Source organism: Oreochromis aureus, linkage group 10 (assembly GCF_013358895.1).
Source record: "Oreochromis aureus strain Israel breed Guangdong linkage group 10, ZZ_aureus, whole genome shotgun sequence".
Classification (NCBI taxonomy): domain Eukaryota; kingdom Metazoa; phylum Chordata; class Actinopteri; order Cichliformes; family Cichlidae; genus Oreochromis; species Oreochromis aureus.
The window spans coordinates 31398746-31416902 of NC_052951.1; the positions used below are offsets into that span (position 1 = coordinate 31398746).

General features: G+C 42.0%; 1 protein-coding gene and 1 long non-coding RNA gene across 3 annotated transcripts in view; one reads left to right on the forward strand and one right to left on the reverse strand.

Annotated features, from left to right (window-relative positions):
• Positions 1-18157, forward strand: part of sgcd (sarcoglycan, delta (dystrophin-associated glycoprotein)) — a 458641-nt gene that overhangs the window by 163119 nt on the left and 277365 nt on the right. The gene's annotated exons all lie outside the window — the stretch shown is intronic.
• On the reverse strand, positions 14942-15694 carry LOC120442288. Its single transcript, XR_005614640.1, has 3 exons — positions 15522-15694; positions 15391-15449; positions 14942-15079 (listed from the first exon to the last, which is right to left on the reverse strand). It is a non-coding gene; the product is annotated as an uncharacterized LOC120442288 (long non-coding RNA).

The following is an 18157-nucleotide window of genomic DNA, read 5'->3' on the forward strand; positions in this document are numbered from 1 at the left end:
CTGTAGACACATAAGGTGATGTTTACTAAACATTTTCTGAATTCATATTAGGCTAATTGAAGCTCTATTACCAAACTGTGCCATGTTCATTTCAGGCACATAAACAACTGTGTGAATGACGCTGATAATTGAGCTAATTAACCTCTTCAACCCTGCAGAGCCATCAGTGGGTCTGTCATTGAAAATGCATTCTGGGAACATGAATTTATTTTCAAGTTATGTGACAGGTAATTTGAGTCGGAATTAAAGGTAATTGAATATAAAATGATACACAAACACTTACAGAGCTGAGTTTTTGATTGGATATTGCACCACAAATTACAAACCTTATTTAATCTGAATATGAACCGTGCTTCTCTTCCTTTCTTTTTTATTTCCATGCAACTATTTAATTTTTTGTCAAACTCAAGACAAGGAAAATGGGAAACAGGTGAGACGATTTAGTGAAACACATGCAGACGTAGGTGAAAGTACAGTATAAGGCAAAAACCGAGTTGTACAGTCAGGAGGAGCTTGAATGTCAGTATTTGGGTATGACCAACTTTATTGTTCATCAACAGTGTCTGAACCCAGACATGAGCCACATTCCCAGTGCTGGTCCCACGCTCACATGAATGGGGAAGGTTATGTCAGGCATCACATGTCAGCAAGGGTATCTGGCAAAAAATCTTTAGCAATTTAAACATGCAGATCATCGAGAATGAGATTTCCATACCAGACCGGTCGAGGTCGGGTTCGAATGAGTGAGAGTAGGGACGCTAGTGCAGGGAGGGTAAATGGAGAGAAGGAAGGTCAGTATATTGTATGTGCAGGAGCCAAGGTGGAAGGCAAGCAAGGCCAAGAGCACTGGAGACTGGCTGTGGTGAATGCACATTTCAGGAACAGGGAGGAACATAAGGTGAGGTAAGACTTGTGGAAGGTGCACTCAGGTGGATTACATGTTATGCAGAAAGTTCGATCTGAAAGATTTAGTAGACTCCATGGTGGTGTAGGAGTGACTGTGGCTAGGCAGCATGGATGGATGTCTGTAGAATGACCTTGGAAATCAAGGGGAGGAAGAAAGTGAAGGCAGATACAGGTATATATAAGTATACATACAAATTCAGAAGAATATTGATTTCAGGGAGGAGTTGAGACGGTCTCTGGGTGGTAGAGAGGAGTTACGAGATTATTCGGAAATACAGCTGAAGTTCTGAAGGAAACGAGGTGTTTGGTGTATCCTCTGGACAAAGGAAACAGGATGAGGAGACTGTGTGGTGGAATGAGGAAGTACAGGAAAGTATAAGTACAGTGCTGATGAAAAGTCATGAGCCACAACGCATTTCTGATTGGAAAATGGGGAAAAGGGTGAAGTGATTTATTGAAACATGCAAACATGCATGGAAATGCAGTATGTAAGGCAAAAACAGAGTTTGTACTACTTTTAAGAGTTCAAAATTCAAAATTTAGTATGACCAACTTTAATCTTGAACACAGCCTGAACTCTGAGGCAGCTTCATGTCATTCCTTTAAGTAATCTTCAAGAATGATTCTCGAGGTTTCCTGAAGGGCATTCAGAGCTCTTCTTCATATGTCTGCTGTCTTTCTAGATGATATTTCATTGCATTTCTGTGTTTATAATTCTATAATTTTTACAAGATCTCCAACACAAAATCAACAAACAACAAGTGCAGATCCAAACCACGACATAGCCTCCCCTGTGTTTTACAGATGGCTGTAGACACTGACTGACCTCCTTTGTACATATTGATGATGATTTGAACAAAAACCTTTAGATCCTCATCCGACTGATTTTCACTCCAGTTCTTGTGTAGTTTGACACACCTCAGCCTTTTCTGCCCATTTCCCTCCCTTAAGAGTGATTTCTTGACTGTTAGTGAACAGTCGGTGGATCAACTTCAAGTCTGGATTTTTTTCTGTACGATTTAAGTTCACGACTTTCAGTTACGGTTCATCTGCTGTAAATCGTTTTAGGCTCACCCCTTTTTCTTTTGTCCTCCAGTTGTTGTCTGTTGTGTAGATGTCCAAAGAAAAACTTTAAAAGACCTTCAGAAGCCCGGAGAACTTCCTCAAGGCCACTTTAAGAAATTACAGAACAGTCTGGCTGCTTGAAAGCAAAATACTCAGAAATGACAGGAGGCTCAAGAGTTTTGCACAGCACTGTGTGGCATATGTGGTTTGGGCGGTATCTTAAACATTTCCAAACAACAAGCAAAATGACAATGACAGTATATTAAAAGCCAATCCGGAAATATCAACCGCCTACACGTAACATGTTTAGGGAACATATGGAAATTGTAACCACAAAATCTCCCCAAATGTGCACAGAGCTCGTTAACCTGAAGTCAAACAGGTATAAACAGCACTCCCTCATCAACACAAGACATAAATGTCAAACATGGCAGAAAATCATTCAGCCCAAAGAGCGTCAGATCAATCAGAAAATCAAAATACGTCACAAAAAATAAACGTTAAGCAGAATCATTCTCATTAGAACTGATTTGAATGTTGAGCGTACTGAAGCGTCAAAGACGTGCTGCTGTGTGCCGCTGTATGTGGTGTGAGCGCGCGTCGTACCCTCCAACACCGCCCTCGCGCCTTGTTGGGGGCTCAGCAGATTGCCTTGTTATTCTTGTTTTTCATTAGTCATGCAGGTTGTGGTGCCGCGCTGGGCGGTTTAGGTCATGTTGCTCCCAGGAGGGCCTCATCCCGCTCCTACGACCTCGCGCACGACATTCGCATCGTGATGACAACTGTGAGCAAAGCCGTCGCATCTGTTGCAGCCTGTTTAGCTCTCCGCTCAGGTATCACGAGGCCATCTCTAACATATGCAGGGGAAGAATACTAACATTAATTTGAACTGTGTATAGTGAGAATATGAGAAATGTGTACATTTAACCTGGAGCTGGGTTACGTGCTGCTGCAGGACTGCCTGAGCTTCAGCGTGTCGCGGTCATGTGTCCAAAGTCTGAGCACCAACGCAGCAGCACAGATCTAAAGGAAAAATTCAAATTCATTTTCATTACACGTTGCTTTCTAATCCAGCAACCACAAATAAATATTAAGTTACATTAAATATAAATCCAGGTTACTTTTCACTTTTTTGTCCTTCAGTTGGTTTAATGAAAAGCTTTACTGCAATCTAAATATCCTTTCAGTGCAGCATTTTGTAGAGTGAATACTGAAATACCTCCTGTTTTAAAGAGTTTCTGGTAAGAAACTCATTATTCAGAGGATATAAGTGCATCATCAGTAGCTTTCACAGCCCTGCAGACCACTGTGGAACTGGTGCTTCTGTGAAGCTAGTGGCACGCTAGGCTGAGAAACTGTGTTCCCACACTGAATGGACCTGATGAAAAGTGGGCATTTGATCTGGCATCACATCCTCAGATCCTGGTGTTCTGCTGTTCACCAACATCCTACATGCACAAAGTGCATGTTTGTAGGATGCACAGTGGTGTGTGTGTGTGTGTGTGTGTGTGTGTGTGCATGTTAATGGCAATGCATGCACTTGTCTGTCACACCCACTTCCACACATTTGGATGCTTGTTCAGGACCCTTTGGTGTCACATGCCATGCTTTCAGTGTCTGTAAGCTGTCATTTTTCAACAATCTAAAGTTGCCATGACGTCTATTTTAGCCCAAGCCACAACCTTCTTGTAAGCACTACCAAGAAGCTTTGGTGACTAACTAAGCAGGTTACAGTGGGGGGAGTTAAGTCCATTTTAAAGGAGCGAGAGCAAAGCTCTTCTGGTCATTGTGACTGTGTTTAATGTTGCTCCTACACAGGATTCATATGGTTGTTATCAGTTGTATTTGTTTATTAGGTTTTGTTTATTATGTTCTTGTTATGTGTCGTATTTGTACTTTTGTACTCTGCCCTTTTGGACGGTTCTCTCTTGAATCCAGACTCTTACCTGGATAAATGACGGATGATTCAGTGATAGTAAAATGCAATCGGGACAGTACTACAGTGGTTGTGACTTACTCCTCACAATCCACACCAACCTTTCTAATATGGATTTTCTCTTTTCTCGTTCTTTAACACTAATATGGTTGGTACATACAGATAAGGGTGATCAAGGCACTGGAGGATACAAATCTCTGCAACATCATGTGACAGAACGTCAGCATTTGGCCCCTTGGCATGAGTCAGTACATTACATATACTACAGTCAATACTCTGCAATTGAAAGGAATGTTTGGTTTTGTCACCCGGACATTTTGTTCATCGCAGCACATAAAATGATGCTAATCTGCTTTTTTTTGCTACTTTTTCATTCTTTAGCAATATCACTCAAAAAGTTAGACAGATATGTATGGATATTTATTTTTACCACAGGTGGGAGCTCGGTCCAGTGTAGAGCTTTCTGAAGTCTATTCAGATCCCGATAATGATTCAGGCATTTATTCTGCACTACTGTGCGACAGGGCAGGATTGTTCATTCCACGTCATGTGTCCACAAGTACATATCAAGGTTAATATAAGAAAAAATTTAAACTATTATCATAATTTTGTCAAGAAAATCTCGTAAAGTAGCGGTCGCTGTGGTCCGGAGGGCACTCTCACTGTTGGACTGCTATTGTTCTTTCACTGTGTTCAAACTATCAGCTCAGATCTTGTGGATTTCCTGAGTCTACAATTATTATTCATAACTGCTTCATGAACACTTCAGAGTGAAAAAGATAATCTGCTTGCATGCTGTCACATAAACGGAGAGGCCCAGGCCTGGTGGAACCTTTAGCTGAAGGTGTATGAGGCAAAGGTAATGAAACGTCTATAAGAGGTTTATTCAGATGTTGCTGTTCTAATCACTTTAGTCTGTTTGTCATCTTGGATTATCTCCTAAATCTCACCGAACCCCGTTGGTGTGGTGGTATTTTCTTTTACTTTCTTGATTGTTCACTAATTTGTGTCATTTTCTTAATACATCCTGTCTACTGGCAGCTTACAGTCGATTTATTCCTCTACTTTCCTCTGAACTCGCTGTTTTCTTTCTCCTTGTTCAGCTCTTGTTCAGCAGCGAGAAGAATTAATGAGAGAAGAACACCGAGCTGCTTTTCCTGATCTGTGCGTAAAGGTCAAATAGTGGGGAGAGTCAAAGCTGGATAATAACTGGAGATGAAAACCAAGTTCAAGTAGCTGCTGCTTGGTGTATTATCAGAATGTGTGTGTGTGTGTGTGTGTGTGCACAATGCAGCTCTTAATTTTACATGTGTGTTGTGTAACTGAGCAACTGCCAATGAAGAAATGGGGCGTGGCCACATGTTGTAGCAAGATGTAACAAATAATTTGACAATTTGTACTGGAGACATTTTTTGGTCATGTTTAGACGACAACGGCACTGGTGATTGCTTGTATGCATTTCTTTTGCTTTTAGGGCACCAAATAATGAGAACTGTGGTATTTTGTGTAAGCTGGAGTGGATGATCACACAGGAGAGGTGTTCAGTCTGTATGTGAGCTTTCTCAAAAAGCTTGTTAGCAGATGAAAGTGACCCTTCTGATGCAAAATGTAGGGAAGCTGTGACTCAAAGTTTTGTAGCATCCAAAACTGGCATCCGTGGCCTCTTCACATGGTGAGTTTTAGCCAGTGTGCAGAGGTGAGGAAGTTTAAACTTCTTTCTGAAGCATTTTTTTCCTTAGTTACACAACAGTCACTTTGGATACTTATAACTAAATGCATTCCTCTAGAGAGAGTGCATTGTGCGTGCAGTGTTTCCCTCCTATTCAAACTAATGGCATCTTGGCTCTCTTCACGGCTGGCAACGCATCATATCTTCCATTCTGGCCCATAGACTGTATATAAAAGATGGCTGTCGTAACCTTGTCATGGCCCAGCAGATTGTGGATATGCGTTATAAAGCCTCTGCTTTCTTTTTTTTTTTTGTACAGCTGTTAACACCTTGTGTTGTTCTGTTTTTAAACAGAAGGGGTCATATCTAGATCAGATATTAGGGGTGCTGATAGAGTCCAAGTTTAGCACCTGCTAGTTAATGACAGGCTAATGCTGAAACATCACGAAAAGTGAACACAGACTTGTGTGCTGTGTTTAACACAGCTTCATGTGAATTTTGTCAGAAAATTTCATTCAGAATGCTCCTAAAAACACCGACACAACAAGTAAGAGGACCGGCGACTTTAATTTGCATCAAGAATTCTTAGCACCCACTTGGCATCTGCCAAATCTTCTCAATTTTTAATTAGCTTTGCTCTGTTATGAAATTTAAAGTGTGAGCTTTGAAAAAAAAAACATACGCATTTGTACTGATAAAGTCCCAGTCCCACAGGCCTGACCGGTCAGCAAATCCCCATGGCAATGATGTGTTTTCCCCAACTGGTTGGAAGGCAGTGGCTGAAGGCTGTTGCCTGTCGCTAGGTGGAGTCAGTCGCTGTACCAGTGAACCTCATTGTGGTTCCTTTGGGTGTGGTTTTCATTTCAAAAAGTTTTTTAATTTGCTACAGACACTAAACAGCTAGCCAGTGAGCTGTAGTGACACTTGAGAAAGTGCAACACAACCTGGTGAATGTTCAGTTTCAAAGTAAAAGCTCTCCAGTAAAAAACCACAACTTTTCCTCTGACAGTGAAAAGTCTCCAATGTTGGCTTCAAATCTCCTACTGACTAAAGACTAAAGATACGACAGGCTGCCAACTGGTTTGGAAACACGTTGTGGTTACTCGGGGGTCACCACCCAGCCTTGATGGTCTGTGACTCATATCTAAAAGGGAAAGCAGATAAAGAGACCATTTTTTAATCAGGTTGTAAATGTGCTTCTTTTTGCTGTAGAGTGTTACAACATGGGAGTCTTTGTGAAACATCTCAAAGTGTGACGACAGCAGTAGCGTTTTTCTCTGCATGCTTGTGTGTGCATTTTTGCACATAGCTCAGTGTGTCCCTTGTCAGGAGGGGTGAGTGTTTAACAAATGACTGCCAACCCGGGGACACAGGGGCCAGGGACCTCTGTTAGGGAGTCGGCCAACAATAAATCTCAAAAATCAATATGACAGGGCCTGGAGTAATCAGCATCAATGATTTTAAACCGGAATAAGTCCCTTGGGGCGAAGAATGATAAAATTCTCTGAGTTCAGTCTGAAAAAACATCCTGAAGGATGGAGATGAAGGATGGAGAAAAGGAAGAAAATAAGGAGGAGGAAAGAAAGAGAGAGAGATTATTGATGCTTTTTACCCAGAAGGCCCTGCAGCAGGGTTAGAATCTCTGTTCTGTTTTCTCTGTTTGTCACTTGTGCCTTTTTCCCTTCTTTCCTCCTCTTACTTTTCATCCGTCACTCTTCTGCTGTCTCATCTAGTCGTCTTCACGCCGCCCCGTGTTTACACTCTTACCTACTCTTCCTTTCATGCTTTCTTACTCACAATCTTTGCAGCTCTTTCACTGGTTTTGTCTTTAGCGTCTCCGTCGCTGCTTTTTTATTTTTTTTAGTCTGTTCCACTCTTTCTGCCCCACAGGATTTAGTTTTGATTGATAGTGACATTTTCTCTCTTTTTCTGCCTTCTAGTTCACTTTTTATGATCCATTAGGAGACAAAATCTACAGATCAAATTTCAAAATGAAACTGGTGACTTATTAAAATCCTATTTCATCATTCAGGAGATAAAATCTGCGTTGAGAAAAACACCAACATAATAAAGCCAATTACAGAACTGTTGCATGAAATATTTACACTCATTCTTGTAAAATTAGACTATAACAAAACATCAGATCTAAAGTGGAGGTCTTAAATCTCCATGGACACGTCTGCCCAATACTAAATGGAAGGTGTCAAAAATGAGAAGGGGAAAGAGGGAGAGCGCTCCACGCTTTAGGAGGCAGAGAAGGCTGGTTATAGGAACCCCTCAGCAAATCACTGACTAATCATTTAATCTAAAAACCACTCAAAATAAATGGTAAATAGACTGGTCCTTATACAGCACTTTCCTCCTCTGCCTCAGCACTTTATACAGCATGCCTTATTCACCTGTTCACACCGGTTCTAACTTTCTAGCTAATACTGTGATGGATGCATCGGAGAGCAACTTCAGGTGAGTGTCTTACCCAAGCATATTTGGCATGCAGACTGAAGCAGCCGGGGATCGAAACACTGACTTTCTGATTAGTAGATGACCTGCTCCACCTCCTGAGCCGCAGCCGCCCCAATGAAATAATGTCCTAATAATAGATGATGTCTTCGTGATAGCATTTCAGCATAGAAGTTACCTCTCATGTGTTTCTCTGGAAGCAGCCAAAGCCCAAAGATGAGGGGTCAACGCTGGGCTGTAATGAAATCAGATCATTTCCAATATCAGAAATCTTGACCTAGGTTTTTTACAGGTTCTGTATATTCACATTAACAATCACATTCATTCCTAACCACTTATTTTTTAGCTAAACAAAAGACGTATCAATTGCTGTGTTCACTTGAATTGAGTTTGTCAGTTTTCTTTTGTATGTTCTATTCTTTCTCCACGCGAGAGGCGCTGCTGGCAGGAACAATTGGCTGATTTGGGTTTCATGTGCAGTAGCTCCAAGTCTCTGGAACAGTGGCCTGTGCCCTTTGCTGAAGACAGTATTTAATCACTTTTCCCCTCTTCCTTGGCACTGGTCGAAAATATGTTGAATGGCAGCCCTGCCATGCTTGAAACATCTGGGGCCCCACTGTGGGTAAATGTCAACAAATAACATTCAGTCAGCGTTTTAAACATTTATCTGCCCCGGAGTTTCTCTTTGCACAGTCTCCTCCACCCCCCTCCTATTCAGCTGCATCTGCCCTGGGTTCCCCACTGGATGTATTTTAAACCTAGATAACACCCTAATGCCCTTACACTCACTGCAGCCAGAGCTCCACAGGCATTCATTTCAAATAGTTTTTGCTTCTTTTTTTTCTAGCAGATAAATGTTGGCATCTGAAATAACTCACATTCAAAGGAATGCAAACCTCTGAATGCAGAGCAGGCAGGCCTCATTTTGGCTCCAGTGATACCAGGAGGCACAGCGAGGCTGGCAAGCCTGACTGTTCCAGCTGCACAGCATATATTTCACCATCATGATATATACTCAGATGGTAAAACATGCATCCATCCATCTCTCCATCATCCATCCATCCATAACCACTTTATCCATTAGAGAGTAACATGGGGCAGCTGGCATTGGGTAAAAAGCATTTTAGCCCTAAGAAGGAAATGTGTCACAGGTAATCATCGAGAAAACAAGAGAGACCCTTTTTAAGTTTGCCAGCAGCCGGTTTAGCAGTAATTTAGAGTTTAGGCCATAGCTAATTTGGCTAACACGTCTGAAACAGGACGTCATCGTGGCGTACACCGCAGTTCTTTCTAATGACCAGCAGAGGGCGACTTCTCTGACTCTGTAAAACTCTGTTCAAAAACGTCAAACAAGTTCCTGATGAATTTTTAGTCACACTCACTAGTTTAAAGTCTTAATTAACACAATAAGAAAACAGAAGAAAGAACAGGGTGTGCTGTAGGGCAGGCCTCCCTGGTTAGGGTCTCATCGACTTTCAAAACTAACATGATGACACCTTAACAAACACTCACATCCTGGGCTGTTTGACCTCAGTGAATCACATGATAGGGTGGGGATAGCTTTGACAATAGGTTCACCCGAAACCTTGGTTGATTGTGAGCCACACCTGTTTTCATATCTTGGCTCATGTGATTAGGTAGAGGATCAACGGGGGGTCCCAGACCCTCCTGGAGACACTCCCACAGAGCTTAAATTCTGGGACTCTCCTCCAAATGCTCTTAGAACTGAAAAAGGTTTTTAGATGAGAGGTGAAACACCTTCAAGAAAACTTAAAGAAGTCCAGATGTTTTTCTCTTCGAGCTCCTCAGACTACGATGACCTGGATGACTGAGAACCCTCACAGAAAACTAACATGATGATTTCTCAACTTTAGGCTTTAAAAACAGAACTCAATGAATCCACACATGTGATGAACAGGATCATTTTTAAAATCTAGAAGATAAATGCATTTTGTACTTCTGCTTTTTTGTTTTTTTAACTGAAACCTACACTAAAAATGTGCGGGTCTAAACCTGGCTGTTGGATATCTGGATATGGAAGTGCAGAGTTCACAGGCAAAGTAAATGGGTTTCCAAGAGAGGTTTGGTTTATGGAAGGAAACAGTTTTTGAAACATCGGCAATAATTTAACAAGTGAGCTTTTTAAAAAATATATATCTGGGTTCATAAACATTATCTGACATGCGGAAGAGGAACAGCTGTTAATCCAAATGGCATATTCAGGCTAAACCCTGAAAAACTGTCAGCAGACAGATACAGATTTTTGTTTTTCATTTTTTTCCACTTTGACTCTATTTTTATGTGAATCATATCCATTACCACGACAACAGAAACCTGGACACCAAGGGAGCTGATAGAGAACCATACGACTAAAAGGGCTGGATCTAGAAGGTCGGCAGAATAAAAATCTATCAATCACAGATTAATTCATTTTCTAAGATGGATAAAATAATAAATACTTCCAGAATAAATTTTCCAAGTATAATTGGATGGACTTTAACCTGTGTGGGTGGGCTGTCCAAGTAAATTCTACCTGTGGGAAACTGGATGTTAGCCTGAACCAAACCCTGAACCTGCAGCCCGGTGAATGTTAATATCCTAAGAATATACCAAGTTAATCCTACAACCTAACAGCAACTAAACATAATATGATAAAACTGATTGACTTCCTTGTAATAAAGGAACATTAATTTGCTATTCATACTGGCAAATACTGTATAGGTCAATTTCCCATAATAGTTCTGCGCAAGATGGTGAGAAAAATCTGATAGTTGATGAACCTGCAGATCACAGATCAGATCAGTCGGCGCATACTCGTCGAGATGAAACAGTTGAATTTAGAGAAGCCCCTCTGAGGCTGCCATTATCAGGAATGAACAGAACTGAACTGAGAGGCAAAACCTTCCAGACCATACAGGATGGAGGATGTTCACAGAGTCTCCGGAGACTAACTGACATCGATTTTCAACGAGCCTTTGAGCCTCGGGCCGCCCGAGACGCTCGGTCAGGGAATTCCTTGAGAGGATCAGAGAGCAATGTCCTCATGAAAGTCTGCCCCCAGTTGCTGGTGTGGATCCAGAACAAACAGTATCCCTAACTTTGCAGTGAAGTAAAATCTACAGATGACGGTAAGGCAGCGCCTCACCTACAGATAACCAGTACCTTGCATTTGGCCTTTGTTAGCCTGAACAGATGCAGTCAGACATGAAATGCTACATCAGAGGAGAACAGTAAATCTCAAAGGGCATCAGCTGGGAAGGAGGGTTTTCCTCTTCACACACACACATTGTATAATTCACCTTTCTTTAAATGCTATGCTGAGATTTGGATGGGATTGGGACTGCCGAAGGGTGGGAGAGATCTTTGTGTGTGTCTGTGTGCAAGTGTGTTTGCATTTCGTTGTGGGGACTAAAAATTGGAAGTTTACTATGGCTGTGGGGACCAACAGCCCCCATGGGGACTAAATCCCAGTCCCCACGAATTTGAAGGCATATTTCAGACTCAAAATGTGCTTTTAGTGTCAGGGTTACACTTAGGTTACGGTTAGGTTTATGCATTCATTTTTGATGGTTAGGGACCTGGGAAAGCATTCTGTCAATTAGACGTCCCCACAAAGATATGAAAACACGATGGGGTGTGTGTGTGTGTGTCTTAATCTCTGCAGTGGAAGAAATGAGAAGCTTCTTAATTTCCTCGTTGCTCTGCTCATGTCTCCTTCCACCCTCACTTCTTCTGCTCGTCATTTCATTTCGCAGCCTACTCTCATTATCTTTTTAGCCCTCAGCTCATTTCATCGTGTCCGCCATCATACCGTATCTCACTTCCTGCACTCAGTGTATCTGTCGCCGTCTCTTCAGAGCAGATTAGTAGCCATCAAACCGCGCGGCGATGCTGACTCACGGCCCCGCGCGCTCCGAGGTGGATCTTTTGTAACATCTTTGAGCTGAACTTTCTCCATTCGCTGGCATCACTCCTTGTAGTCACTACTCAACTGCTGATACAACGCACACACACTCACCTCTTGTGTCAACACAGGCACCAACATCTGTATACACAGGATCAATGCCTAAACTGACAAGCAGCAGTGATGAATTGCTCTCCTCTTTGCTTTGACCTCCTCGACTTTAGCTGGCAAACAGCACATTGTTCCGTACCGTGTGCTTTAAGCTTCAGTGTGCTGTGACCCTCAGCTGCAGTCCACAACCGCACCGTTTCAGCCACCATCGGTAGCCTGACATTTACCTCGTTACTCTTAACTTCTCTAGCCTTCTATCCCCATTAATAAACAAAGGCTGAATGTGGTAACAGCAAAACATCTGTTATTTTGGATATAAATGCTTCGCGTGTCTGCATATTTAATGTTTGGAAACTAACATGTCATTTAAATCTCTGCACATTTTGTTTGAGAAGTCATTTGATTAACCTCTGGCTGGCTTTGTTTTCTGCGCAGCGGGGGTTGGCACAAGGCCGTGTTTTCCTTCAAGGTATAATGAGTGAAATGTTGTAAATGCCAGAGGTGAGATGATGCTTCACTGTTAGTCTGACCTGAAGATGAAGCAAACCAATAAATTAGAAACTTTTGTTTGTGGAGAAGAGCTGAAATTGTCCTTTTTAAAAAAAATAAAAATCAAACAAACTTGGCAATAAATGGGACAATAAAAGTACTGTATTTGACTGTATTTCAACTGAAAGCTTCTTTGGGGAATCAGCACATACAGTTTTTTTAGACTCGGACACATGAACAAAGAAAAGAAAAGAAAGAAAGGAGCTGTGAAGCACACGGTTAATGCTTAAAATTAAAGCGAAGCATCATGCTTTTTCCAAATCTAAGTAGTTCTGGCAGCTAAATTTTACTGCTCTTCATATCCATCAGCACAAATATTACTCAGACACGATTAAAAAAAGGATCATTTGTGTCCATGAACACAAATGAGTCGTGTTCTGTGACTGTTTTTAAGGCTGCTTTGCACAGTGCTGTTGGGGCTGAACTGTTACCACAAGTATGCCAATATAATTAAAAGCATGTGTAAATATATAAACACAGCACCTAGTTTGATTTTTCTATTAACCTCATATGAGTCTTCTTAGTATCTCAGACTTTCAGACATTGAAGTAAAGCTGAGAAAACTCATACTCCTTGATCTTCTGACCTTGTGTCAAGCATCTTCATGAAGGCGTGAGTTATAGTCGGGCTGCTCAGAAGACCAACATATATCACTGTGGAGAAGTCTTCATGTTAGCCCCTCTCCCCACTCACCACTGGGACCTTTAGCGTTTTAGTCTTGTTAACACAGAGAAATAATTCTTTTAACGCTGAATCATTAGACAGTCTTGAAATCTACTTGGCATTCATTTATCTGTGGTGTTACGGTTCAGTGTAGATCGTTGCCAGATGGTTTTACCTCAAGTAGAGAACAGATGAGAGAACTTTCTCAGGTCAGATAAGTCAGTTGGGTTCGTGATGATCCAGACATTCAAATTTTACATTGTTTTTGTTATTCCTTCTTGTTTTTTAACGTGCACTTCACTGCATGCTTGAAAATGAGATAAAAGAAGAAGAGGATTGAGTGATAAAGTGTTTTTTAAATAGGAATTTTGTATTTCCACAGTTGATTTTAAGACATATAGAAAGGGAGGATAAGCACCCTCGGTCTCAAGGTTCTCAGACACAATGCAGTCACGTCAATGTGGCGACGTAGCATAACATTCAGCTTTGATGCATGTGGTAATAAGTCATCAGAGCTGTGAGAGCTGAAGGACCGAGGAAGGTTTATTATCCCTGTCTTCACATCCAGAAGCTTCACTGAACCTCAAGATTTACCGGATCACACAGATGTCCTGAAAGTTCCTGTAGTGACAGTGCAGATCATCAGTATCCAGGGGCCGTCCTCTTCAGACTGTTTTTGGCCCAAATACAAGACAGTAGATTCGATTTGAAAGGGTGAGCAACGGTGTAGTCGAAGAAAAAGCAATCGGTGTGTGTTCGTGCTTTATGCAGGAACTGCTCAGTAGTGGGTTGTTGGCCCTAATGTTAGTTTCACATTTTCATTCGTCTTTCATCTCATGTGCATCAGATATTAACAGCTTTCTGTGTCGAACCATACAGCCGTCTTCTGCCTGCATAACTGCTAAGATGCTAAGTGCATGCAGCTGTTATAACATGCTACTTACACTCAGAGATGGGCAGATTACCCGATTACTTTTTTCAAGTACGAGTAATGTAAGGGATTACCATTGCAAAAACGGTAATTAGATTACCGTTACTTTCCCGTAGGAACGCTGCGTTACTAAAACCGTGAGTTTTTTGCGAGAATGTCTCATGACAGTGACGTAAGCGAATGCGACGATCGTGGCAACAGCTGTCTGCAGATCAACAATGGATAATATATCGAGTGCGGAGAGAGTATGAGCATGCAGCGTTCAAAGCGTGGAAGTACTGACGAAATGTAACACTGATGAAGCGCTAATGAATTAATACAGGCTAGGTACTGAGTGAAATATTAGGTTAATCAGAAGATTTAGGAATGCTACTGGAGCTGATGGGCAGTAATTAATAAATACACACAACACAAAATGCTTTTGCAGGTACCATGTATTAAACCAAAACCCAAAGAAAAATAACAAAAACAGAAAAGGAAAACTTAAATAATCACTCCTGCTGCAGCTATTCAATTAATCAAAACCCAGTGGGGGTGCACAAAGACAACTAAGCAAATTCTTCTGGCTTATGGCTTATACCAAGCAATATAGATTCTCAAAAAACAGTTCCCCATAAATAACACATGTTAACATCAAAACCACTGATCCACACTGAAGTCCATGAGTTTTATCTGAATGTCCATGAGAAATGTCCAAGCGCTATTGTCCATAAACGGGGGAATGGTGTGTATGATTGTGAAATCAGTGTATTTGGAAAATGGGGACAGAGCGTCGTCTTTGATAGCTTCCTACCCAACCAGTGGAAGCTCCAATGCAGAATGAGTCCTGCTCCTAGCCGTTCATTGGCTCGCCATCCTTTTCATACCCAAAAAGGTTCACCTGGCCTGCATTAAATAAACAAGGCCAATAAGAAATCACAAGAATACAAAAAAAGTGTCAGCCAGTTAAGCTAAATACATTAAGTTATTCTTGTTCTTGTGTACACAATTTATAAATAAACAAACAGTATATTTAACCAGCAAGGATTTAACTAAAACATTTCAACTGCTATATACATATTACATAGCTTCACAACATTTGTTATTCAACAACTATCGGTCAAATCAAGAATCAAAATCAAATTGTTTGGACCGGCAGCAGCCAATTAGCGTCAGCTGGTAGCAATACAAACAGTCAATTAAAAGTTCAAACTCACCAATTCCGTTCTGTTCAGTGCACAACAACACTATGGCTCTGGCTCACAGTAATCAGCGTCTAAGTTGCATAAGGTAGTTGCGGTTAAAAAATGCATTAAAACGGGAAAAGCAAATGTTTGCCAATACAAACCTGCAACAGCTCTGTCACCTGGCTTGCCTCCACGCATCTGACGGGAGGAAGCCGGGACAGGCTTACTATGACCTACATGCCATCCGATTGGCTGAGCAAAGTCATGTGGTTGGAGTCATGTATTGGTGATGTGTTCAATGGCAGGAAATAAGTGCAGGAAATTGCTAAATGCTAGTAAAACAGATTTTACTCTGGGTTACACCTCCCCTTGAATACATGCACGACCGTTGCATGTTAACACTACACAACATGTACGACTGAAGAATTAGAATTGGTGGTTGTGGTGGTTAAAGCATCTGACAGACTATGTAACAGAGACTGAACAACTGATATCAATGGATTGCCTAAATGGGCATACTGAAGTCGCCTAGGTGGTGATCTGTGACGCGTTGACCGCCTCAGAGGGGGGTCAGTAACCGAATCTGAGCTATTAAGAGTTGGTAATGTCACAGGACTAGGCTCGGCCGTTAAGTTGTCAGAGACTTCAGGATCGGACAAGTCTGTAGATACAGTTTCAAGAATGGGTTCGGGTAAGATTTCAAGCAAATCTGCCTCAGATGTCTCATCAGCATCAAACTCCAATGGTTTTTCACTCTGAGATCCTAACAGAGCTTCCCCAGCTGATCCCATTTCAGGTCTAGGTGTTGGAGTACCTTCTTCCTCCTCACCACTAGGAAAAGACTGTAGGGGGCTGAGAGTCTTCTCCACCCTAAACTCCATTGGGAGTGGGGCAAGATGGACAAAAGTTGGTTCCAATTCATCCTCTTCAACAAAGTACTCAGGAGATTCCTGCTGTTTCTTGTTCTGTTGACGAGTTAAAGGGGTTGTGATTGGAATAGTCTCATCTGATGTTCCTGACTCTGTTGCAGGAAGAAACCCACACGGAAGGAGGAGATCTCTGTGCAATGTGCGAATTGGGCCGTCTTTGCATTCTGGTTTTACTGTGTAGACGGGGAGATCTTTGGCACATGTCAGCACTACAAAGACATCTGGTTCCCATTTGTCAGCAAGTTTATGTTTACCCCTCAGCCTCATGTTCCGCACCAAAACTCTGCTTCCAACTTCCAGTTTGGATGGTATATCACGTTGGTCAAATCGAGTCTTGTTCCTCTCAGCGTTCTTTGCAGCATTCTTTGAAGATAGCAGATAACTTTCTTTCAACCTAGCTTTTAAGTCTTGGACATACTGTGAATGTGGCTGATATTCTTTCTCACGTACAGGGAGATTAAAAGCGAGGTCAATGGGGAGACGAGGACAACGTCCAAACATTAGTTCGTATGGGGTGTAGCCAGTGACTTCATTTTTGGTACAGTTGTATGCATGGACGAGTGGTTTTACAAACTGTTTCCATTTGGATTTCTGTTTGGGTTCAAGAGTTCCCAACATGGCCAGTAGAGTGCGATTAAACCTCTCTACTGGGTTTCCTCTTGGATGGTACGGTGTTGTGTGACACTTTTGGACTCCCAACAGGGCACATAACTCCTTTATCAATTTCGACTCAAAGTCCGCCCTTGATCTGTATGGAGTCTTTCTGGAATTCCATAATAAACGATGAAGTTTTCCCAAAGACATTTAGCCACAGTTTTTGCCTTTTGGTTTGGTGTTGGTATGGCAAGGGCATATTTGGTGAAATGATCTGTCAGTACCAGGATGTCTTTGGTGTTGCTGGTATCGGGGCTCGAGACTGAGGAAATCCATACAAATGAGTTCAAGTGGACGTGATGTCCGAATGTTAACAAGAGGAGCAGCTCTCTCTGGCAAGCTTTTTCGGCGAATGCACCGCCACAGCTTTTATTTTATTCTCTACATCCACTGCCATTCTTGGCCAATAGAACCGAGTCCTGGCAAGGTCAAGGGTCCGTTCTACTCCCAGGTGGCCCATATCATTGTGGAGGTTGTGGAGAACAGTTTGCCGCAGTTCTGTCGGAAGGACCAGTTGGTATGATGGTTGTTCATTTTCATATCTCTTTCTATAGAGAATACCATCAATCAGCTCCAATTTATTCAGTTCTCGAAGGAGAAGAGGAATTTCAGGAAGCTCTTTCCTGGCTGTCAGGGGAACTTTTTCTCCTGACTCCAACTGGTGAATAACCTCCCGGAGAGTTGGATCAGTTCTCTGTGTTTCATAAAGCTCAGAATGGGATATGGTGGAAATAACAGGAAGTCCATGGGAATCTTCTGAGTAATTCTCAGGAAGCACTGCTGTGTTGATGGACAGGATTCGACCAGACTATTCTCAGCTTGGGTCCTGACAACACAGCTTTGGCAAATCGCATCGACGACTTCAGCTGATATTTCACCGTCACTGCTGCTTGAGAGATGTTGTTGAGTAAACTGATTAATTAGCTCCTCATCTTTTTGAGCAGGTTCACTAGAGGAAGTACCATCATGGGGCCGACGGGAAAGTGCATCTGCATCCAGATTTTGCTTGCCGGCTCGATACTGTATCTTGAACGAGAATGTAGAAAGAGCAGCCAGCCAACGATGGCTGGTAGCATCCAACTTTGCTGATGTCAAGATATAGGTAAGTGGGTTGTTATCCGTGACCACTGTAAAATTTGCTCCATACAAGTAATCATGAAATTTTTCTGTCACGCTCCACTTCAGTGCTAAGAATTCAAGCTTGTGAGCTGGGT